Source organism: Perna viridis, chromosome 13, assembly GCF_037379345.1.
Source record: "Perna viridis isolate PV_CMFRI_1.1 ecotype Kerala chromosome 13, ASM3737934v1, whole genome shotgun sequence".
Lineage (NCBI taxonomy): Eukaryota > Metazoa > Mollusca > Bivalvia > Mytilida > Mytilidae > Perna > Perna viridis.
The window spans coordinates 21,870,729-21,880,886 of record NC_142457.1 but is presented as its reverse complement, the minus strand read 5'-3'; the positions used below and the strand labels follow the sequence as shown (position 1 = coordinate 21,880,886).

The 10,158-nt window shown below is 34.9% G+C and overlaps 1 protein-coding gene across 1 annotated transcript in view; it reads right to left on the bottom strand.

The window, feature by feature from the left end:
• The window catches only part of LOC148599991 (uncharacterized), a 218,527-nt gene that overhangs the window by 82,417 nt on the left and 125,952 nt on the right, over positions 1–10,158 (bottom strand). The window lies entirely within an intron of this gene.

The window sequence follows — 10,158 nt, the reverse complement described above, 5'->3', positions numbered from 1 at the left end:
ATACACATTAAAAAGTATTTTACACAAAAACATACTTGAATTTTAAGTCTAGGACAATATAAGAAAATTCTTTATTTGGATATTTTGAATGGATACGGGCCTTGCAGTGTGAATCCAAGGAAGGTCCGGGGATGGAATAAGCCCCACCCCCACCCTGTGTTAATTGTGTACAAAGTTTCGGCAAGAAATGGACAACTTTGACAGTAGTTTCTTAAGGTTATTAGATATAAATACGTGGAAAATGCAATAGGTTTTTTCTTCATATGCCACAACTTATACACATTTTGTCTGATTCTTAGATGGAGACGTACTTAAATACAACTATTTTCAAAATGCGACAGGTCCCAAAACAATTGTGGTCCACTGAGAACTAATATCAAGGACTATTTAGGTTCCTATTTTAACCTCTTAAGGATCTTTTTAAGTAGTAGTCTTTGTAAGAATCATGCAAATCATGTAAAATGTGATACACCCCCAAAAAGGCTGCACATTTTTATTTTTGTCATTGAGTTGCTTTATGATGAAATTTATAATTATTCTTTCCAATCTGTCTTCTCTAACGAGATAATCCACATTGAAAATCCAACAGTTTCTCTTGTATTTTAGTGTCATTTACAGAGTTATTACCCTTATATTTGAATTTAACAGTTCAAACTATATAATTTATATCTCTTTTGAACATGGATTCTATGAAAATTCACATGATATATTATATATACTCATACGTTTTAAACAAAAGATAAAAAATACAAAATATGTCGGCCTTTCAACCATGTATCACATTTTCCATGACTTGTAGCTAAAATGCTACTTAAAATGTGGACAGTAATGTGGACAGTATTTACGCGTGTCATCAAAGTTGAAAGTAGGTCTAGTAGCCACTCGACACCGTCCGTCTGTCCGTCTTTCATGTTCAGGGGGTACCTACGTTGTGTAATCAGTTAAATACCAATATAATTCAGACTTAGACACTGTAGAATTATTATGTTCATATCAAAGATGTGCATCTCCTATAACTGAGAATTCAGGAAAAAGCTGAATCACTTAATCACAGTGGATAGAACCTACGTTGTTTAATCTGTAATTCTAAAAGTATTAAAATATTATTATGAAATCATTGCACAGTGTTGATATAGATTTTTTAATTAATTTTCCGAAAACCTGTCTAAACGAGACAGTTTTTTAAACTTTCGTACCAATTTAAATGTATTTTGAGCCTATGTAAACCGAACACCTGTCTAAATCGAACAAATTTTTAAAGTCCAAAATGGGTTCGGTTGAGTCAGTTTTCACTTGTTATGAAAGAATTTCACGTGATGTTTAGCTTTGACGGGATCTGGTTTATTTATTGTTTAGATTTATCTTTCTTTCTTTGGTTGGGAACCAAGATTCTAGCGGAAATCAATATGTTTTTCTTTAAAATATGGATTGATTGATTCATTATTGGGGTTTAACGCCAGAGCAGCAATATTTCAGCTATATTCAGGCGACGAACATGAAATGGATGATTAAATGAACAACGTGAAATGATGATGATGAACGGGGCTTAACATATAGAAAGGACTATTATAGCTTTACATGTACATGTATGTACTTAAGTTATGGCGTATTTAGACCGAGAACAGGGTCGGACCAAGGATTTTATGTTAGGGACGTAGGCCGATCGATGCGAGACAAGAAGCGTTTTTTGGATTGAACGATACTCGAAAGTCAAATTAAAAGGGAATTTCTCGTTCTACTGACCCTACCATAAATTTTCTTTGCCCGGGATACAAATGAAAATCATCCTTATGTAACCTACCAACAAAATGAAACACCCTGTAAATTTTAGAAGCACCGTTGTGTTTGTCTGCTGGGGACTCCAATTTCATTCGAGTTACCTCTTTTTCTGCACCCGAGTCGATTAGAGAGACTTCGAAATTATACCTACTCTTACGGGAGGTAACTCTGCAAAAACAGGATAAAATATGGCTGCATCCCGAGCTCCGCAAGTAGGGAGTATCTTCTGAATGGCCAACATCAAGTATAGGCGTGAAATATGTTGATGTAACGTTTTGTAATATATTAATTACATTTAGTTTAAGTTTGATCTAATATAGGACAGAATAAGTACACGATACACACAAACATACCGGTAGTGAAGAAATACCATTTATCAAATAATACCGTTCCAGTAGGCTTTGGGAGGAATGAAATAAAAAGTTATTTGGTGACCTAACTTAGGTTGATATTTTGCATGATTCGTAAATTCAACACTACTGTATACTTGTACTTTTGCTTCGGAAAACACTATGTATACGGATTTAATTTCTACGATAAAAAACATCAATACGTTTGAATTGGTTCTCTTATAATTTTGTAGTTAGTCACCGTACAAAATTGCTTTTATTTTGTCTGTCATGTCACTGCAATGTATAGTTGATGAACATATATAGCATTTACTTCCGGAAGATACGGCTTGCAGTAGAACAAAATAATTCGGAAGCATAATGTATTGCGCACGTGCAATTAATACAAAAAGGTAAACACAATTATACCAATTATGACCTTGTCCTTTACTTCTTGGCATCATATGTTGTAACACATTGCTTTGTATTCATCTAGTTTCTTTTTGTATTTTGTGATTGTGTAAAGCAATTTTCAATGATATAATTTTATACATTTATACATGTATGTGATGTCTTACCACAAGAATTTGAGAGGCTCACTGAAGGAGTAATTTATTACAAATTGTCGATAATATATGTGTACGGTAGTTAGTTCTGTGTTGTTGTTGCTGTTATTTTTTTCATTGGTATTTCGGTATTTAACTACAGTGAAACCTGTTTAAAAGGAATAATAATACGAAACCTGTCTGAGCAAAGCATTTTTATTACTGTAAAAAAGGGGGTCGGTTTAGACAGATTTCACTGTATGTTTTGATGGTGCTAATCATTTCATGATCTTTAAAATTTCATCAAAATACTTTTTCGTTGGTACAATTTGCCACTTCCGGTCGCACTCACTGTATCATTTTTTTTTTTTATGAATTTGAAGTTAAGCTCTGAACAGTGTCTGATGTTCGAATTTAACTGTAGACAGACCTCACTAGAATAGATATAATCTTGATAAGCCGTGGTGACTTTACTGGACAAACCTCTCTAGAATACATGTAGATACAATCTTGCAAAGCCGTGGTGACTTTACTAGACAGACCTCTCTAAAATGGATATAATCTTGCTAAGCCGTGGTGGCTTTCCTAGACAGACCTCTCTAGAATACATGTAGATATAATCTTGCAAAGCCGTGGTGACTTTACTAGACAGACCTCTCTAGGATGGATATAATCTTGCTAAGCCTTGGTGACTTAACTAGGCAGACCTCTCTAGGATGGATATAATCTTTCTAAGCCGTGGTGACTTTACTAGACAGACCTCTCTAGAATGGATATAATCTTGCTTAGCCGTGATGACTTTACCAGACAGAACTCTCAGTGTGGATACCTGTCTAAAGAGAATCCCGATCAGTAATCGCAAAACCTGTCTAAATCAGGCATTTTTAAAGTCCCCTTATATTAACCTTGTAACCTTGGTATACCAAACACCTGTCTAAAACGGCCCAATAAAGTTAAATAGAGATTGGTTTAGACAGGTTTTATTCAACGGGTCATAGTTTTCCTTTCCTAGTTTGTCTACCCCGAAATTGATTTTTTATGAGCAACTCGGCGGGTGTTTCTAGAAAAGCAGAGGACGCTTACCCTACCGGTGCACCTGGTCCATGCTCCCAGTTTTTAGTGGAGTCCGAGTTGCTCATTTGCTTTTGTTACTTTGTATGTATGATTCTAGTTACTTTATGTTCTTTGTTGTGTATGTCTGTTTTCCATGTCTGGTCTTTGTCCTTGGATTACATACTTTTGATTACCGCTATAACCTTGGTTCCCTTGATTACTCTTAATGTACATATGTATTTGTAGGCTATCACAAAACACATCTTCCTGATATTAAATGGCATGGTTCAACCTTTCCTGTGAAAAATTTACCTAGTTTATGCTCGACCGAATTCATATCTACCAAGCTGTTTTTGGTTTTTACGTATTAATTTGTAAAACTCTGAAGGGACGGAGTATGTGGCTTTGAAATAGAAAATATCCTCTTATCAGTAAAAAGTGAATTTTTAAATGATGGAAATAATTATCTTCGTGATTATAGGAGTTGTTGCTCTCGGCATGCTTTGTATGTTAGGTTATTGGTGTTGTGGAAAGAAAGGCATACAAAACAATAAATCGACTCGACGGAGTACATGGACGTCAGGAACTCGTATGAAACGAGGACCAGATGGGTGGAATTCAACATGGCATGGAGACGAATTTGATGATCATGGAAGTCATAGCTGCGCCACAGGAGGAGGAGGGTGCGGAGACTAATGAGTAGGGCTTTATCACATTGTCATGCTAAGGATATACATGTAGATAGTACCTCTACTTCACATTATCATGCCAAGGATATAGATAGTACTTCTACTTCACATTATCATTCTAAGGATATACATGTAGATAGTACCTCTACTTCACATTGTCATATCAAGGATATAGATAGTACTTCTACTTCACATTATCATTCTAAGGATATACATGTAGATAGTACCTCTACTTCACATTGTCATATCAAGGATATAGATAGTACCTCTACTTTGCATTGTCATACTAAGGATATACATGTAGATGGTACCTCTAATACTAAAGGAAGAAACCGATTTCTTTGAGCCGCAACTCCACTGAAACAATACAAGGTCCAATATATTTGTGATACAGGATATAAATAAAGTGTTTACCCAGGCACAGATTCAAGGACTGGTATGCGGGGCGCACGCCCGCTCTTAAATCTGTAAGAAAAAAAATACCACAAGTTTCACTCCATAATATTGTTTGTCTTGCTTTGCACGGCATTTTATCCAATTAACGCACCCACCCCCACCCCCCGCCCCCACCAAACTCAAATCCTGGATCCGACCCAGGTGTTCTTTCTAAATTTGTCTTTGAAACAATCTTCGTTCTATGGAAAACGCGATTTTTTTGGGGAAATATACCAATTCGGACACCGTCATTGGTCCGTGATTTATAATACGCCTTCGCGCATGCTCAATTGACGTACTGTTAGGATCATATGTACATGCCTTACACCTGTATTGTACGTTCATTATTTTGCTTAATTAAACCACATTCACCATTTTACTGAAGTGCAAAACTGTCCAGACATGGAAAGGCGTAGAACATGTCGAAATAAACGTTCCCATATCTACAGGTATGAGCATCTGCGCCCGCTGCCCGGACCCTTTTTTATGTGTAAACTGGCATGACTGGTAAACTCCTACCCATTGTTTTGAGCAATTTAAGAATTTTTTTATGTGTAATAAAAATACCTGCACCTGAAGTCCGGGGTTAAACGTTCCCCCATTTTTATGTGTTAAAACACCTGCATCCAATGACAAGGTCCAAATCTGGACCCTTAAACCACACCAAGAAGGCTCCGTAATTCTAGCGTGCACCTAAGCGGAATTCTTGATAACATACTAATCAAGGTTACTCTGTTTCTGCCCACTGATCATGAAGTAAAAACTTGGGCGAAGCCTCAGGATAACCAGCTTATAGCACCAGGGTTGCAGGTAGAGACTGCTAATCTTGAATTAATCGATCACTGCAAAAATACGTCATTGACGCAACGCATACCTGGAGCAGTCAGATTGTTTATTGCAAGTGTATTTTAATGGAGTTTGTTTTGTTTTTCCTCAACGGGCTATATCAATTTTTAAAGTCTTCACTTTGCGTTTGTCGTCGTCGTCGTCGTCGTAAAACATCAGCTCCTCCCATACCCCTGGATCAAATTAAAGCTAGGATCAACAAAACAGCTTCTTAGTCCCAGATTAAACCATTTGTTTCCAGGAAAGGTCATTGGCATGATGATATAAAACTTTGCTTAGGGACGCACTATTTATTTTGATCCTGACTTTGGAGAAAAGATAATTTGGGTTAAAAAATAAATTATGTGAATAAAAGAAGAAGAAAATAATACAATTACACTTACATGTACATGCGTTAGAAAAGTACACATTTTTCCACGCAAAAAACAAACAATCAAAAAGAAAACCAAGTCCCCTTGAAAAATTAATGGTCAACTCCTTTGTTGCTTTGTGTGTATAATTTTAGTTATTTTATGTTCTTTGTTGTGTATGTCTGTTTTCCCTGTCTGGTCTTTGTCCCTGGAATACATTCTTTTGATTACTGCTCTTTCTAAATCTTTTCTTTGTTTCATTTTTCATAATGTCGCAAAATTTTAATGAGTTATGTATTTAGAAAACTGGCTACTCAATGTATATATCATTATTGTATTTATGTTGTGTATTTGTTAAGATTTTACTTGTGTCATAGAGGGCCCCAGTGGAAGTTAGAGTTGTTCTTATATGGGTTATCCTCTTTAAATAAAGAAAATAACTTTGTATAATAGGAAAATAAATATATTGACTTGAAATATAAAAAAGAACAATATACGGATGAGGCTTACAAATGGTGTAAAACGCGAGGCTGACCAGGTGCTTTTCCGATTCGTGCCGAATTCGCATATTTTTTTTTATTAATTCATATACAATTATAATTTCTTTGTAGTGCAATCCTTACCATTTTTAATCAAGTTTTATAAGTTTAATAAAGGAAGAATCTGTTATATCCCGGAAATAAAGTTTTTTAAGCAGATTTTACTTCATTATAATTGAATCATAATCATACTCGTTCCCGCTACCTAGTTAGATATGATTATATCATATTATTCTACAAGTAGCGAGTAATCTTGTCGAACGTGTAATGCTTTCAAATAACATGCAATGTATTTGAACGCATGATACTACAGTATCATGTCGCAAATCTTGTTTTATCCAATAATTGTGCATATGAAATTGACATTATATTAACTTTATGATTATTTCTCTATAAATTAATGCTTTATTTTGGTATTAATACATACTGATTTTAATTCTTAAGAGCAGTGGTACGTTGAAAAACTTGTCTATACCGTACCTTGAATATTCCCAAAACCTGTGTACAGCGTACCCTGAATAACCTGAGACATATTTGAACCAGACACTTTTTCAGGACATTGACATCAACTTGAATGTATTTTGAACCTCGAACATCTGTTTAAACTGATCCAATTCAAAAGAATACAAAGCGATCGGTTAAGACATCTTTCACTGTATATATATTTTAAAATGTGTGGTTTAAGCAGGTTTTCAGATTATTCCGTGTTTAGTGTACACCAAATGCATTGCAATTATTTTTTCTCTTTTTTTTTATTCTACCTCTTTTTTATATTGGAAGATAATATTTATTTGTTGCTTGATCGTCTTTGATGTAATTTACTGGTGTACTTGATGTCACAGACAGTCAAGTAAAACCTGATTTTACTGACAACCTATCTAAACTAGTGCATTTTTTCAATTCGAATGTTTTTTTTACCTTGGTAAACCGAACGCCTTCTAAACTGACTACCTCTCTAAACCAAACACGTTTTACAGTTCAGAAAGGTTTAAGAGTGATGTTACTGTAAAAAGAGTTGCATTGTTTTAATAAAATGTTATTTGAACTATTTATGTACGTAATATGAAATTTAACGTCTTTTATTGAATTTTAAAATTAAAGATAGAAATTTGCAAAACGATAGACATACGTCTATATTATTTATTCCCATTTTTCTGAAAAAAGATAAATCGAAATAAACAAAAAAGTAAAATACGTGTTCAAAAAGTAAATGTACATGTAAAGGTGGTAGACCTAAGGTAAGGGACACAACTCTTTCAAATCACTGGAGGGTTTGTATTCACCATCAATCTCATGTAAGCATCAAAGTAACTTGGACACTTTTTCAACGGAAAGCTTTAAACGCTTTGGTGAAATTGAATATGATACATATCACTGATTTCAAGAGTTACGTCCCTTACCTTAGGCCTACCTCCTTAAGAGGGTGTCCAAGCAAAACCCAGGCAGTGGTAGACACATGAAATATTTTTTTTCTTTAAATAATGTTCATCTATTTTATATCATAAATGCATCCTTTCTCAAAGTGAAATGTTGGTTTTTGATTAAATGCAACTTTTTCATTATGACATCATTCAAAATGTATTTATTTAAGTATTCTTTTCATTTAATTATATAAAAACAATCCTATCACGAGCAACGATGACCCCACTCGGCCACTTATATTCGAAATCCTGATCCAGAGACACGGTCCGAGTGGTCCTGGGCCGAGTTGTCCGCGGACCGAAATGTCCGGTTTCCTTCCAAACTACATTTCAACATTTCAAATATTCAAATATAACATTTATCCACAATTCCATTACTTTCCAAAAAAACATTACAAATTTTCTTTTCTCTCCATAGACTGTTCCATATCTTTCACATACCAAGTTTTTGAAGTATACTGCTTCCTATCATTCAATGTTCTTTGTTACATATTGACATTTTGCAAATTTTACTATTGTTTGTTTGTTTGTTTGTTTGTTTGTTTTTTTTTTTTTTTGTTTTATTTTTTTATATTTTATTTTTTTTTTGGAAGGAGTTGTTTTTGTTTTTGTGATTTTTAAAACTGATTTGACCATTTTCAACATTCAAAATCTCCATCCCCTTATACAATGCCAATCCTCATTTCTAATCACCAATGCATCCCCTCATTCAATGCCCCTCCTCATTCCTAATCTCCACTCCTCTCATACAATGCCCTCCTTATTCCAAATCCCGACTGCCCATATACAATGCCCCTCCTTATTCCTAATCCTACTCCCCTAATACAATGCCCCTCCTAAAACATAATCCCTATGCATCCCCTCGTACAATGCCCCTCCTCATTCCTAATCCCACTCCCCTGACACAATGCCCCTCCTCATTCCTATAATCCCCACTCCTCTGATACAATGCCCCTTCTCATTCCTTATCCGAACTCCCCTGACACAATGCCCCTCCTCATTCTTATAATCTCTACTCCCCTCATACAATGCCTCTCTTCCTTCCTAATCCTCCATGCATTCCCTTACAAAATGCCCCCTCCTCATTCCTAATCCACACTTCCATCATACAATGCCTCTCCTCATTCCTAATCCCCAGTCCCCTCATACACTGCCTCTCCTCATTCCTAATCCCCACTTCCCTCATACAATGCTCATCCTCATTCCTAATCCACACTTCCTTCATACAATGCTCATCCTTATTCCTAATCCCCCGTTCCCTCATGCAATGCCTCTCCTCGTTTCTAATCCCCGCATCCCCTCATACAATTCCCTTCCTTATTCCTAATCCCCCTTGTATCCATTCTTACAATGCCCCTTAATTATCATTCCTTACCCTCATCCCAAATTGTCATAAAACATGACGTTTACAAGTACATGAATTTTGTAAAATATCAATTATTGGCCAGAAGAACTATTTAAAAAAAAAAGAAAACTTAATGAGATAAGGATCTGGAATTCAACACAACGTCCTATAATAGTTAAATGTTTTCAATTACATAAGGTTGCAAAGCGATAACAGCAAATGCATAATTCATATGAAGCTAAACGATGTCAGTCATAAGAAGCCCAACGACAAATTTGCACTTCCAAAAATAAGATTAAATTCTACAATGAATTACAAATACAAATACCTGTGGGAATTTATTTAATCTTATCAAGAATAACGAATTTAATACCCATCTCCAAATATGAAAGAAATTGAATTTGATTGCAAATTAGTAATGAAGTTTTCATTAATATTTCTTCGTCAAAATATCGTTTTGATACTAAAATTGAATTCAGGTTTTGATTGCATTTGCATTTTTTTGGTGCTATCCATTTTTGTATGCATGGTATTTTGGCCACATGCCCCAACAACTTACAATACCCACCACTAAAGTCATTAAAACAGAACAGAATTAAAGCATCAGATGCTATTTATCATGTTTATAAAAGTTCGCTATATTACTAATTTCAAAATAAATAAAGCACAGAGGCTTCATTCCTTGTATATCAAAAAAAAAAGTTTTCAGAGAAAAGGAGGGGGTTTAAGTATATAATGTATATCTTTGACTAAATAAGAAATCATCAAACTGTAAGAATATATTTTGCTCATGTTTTCCCGTCGTTTGCATATAATTTACAACGTAT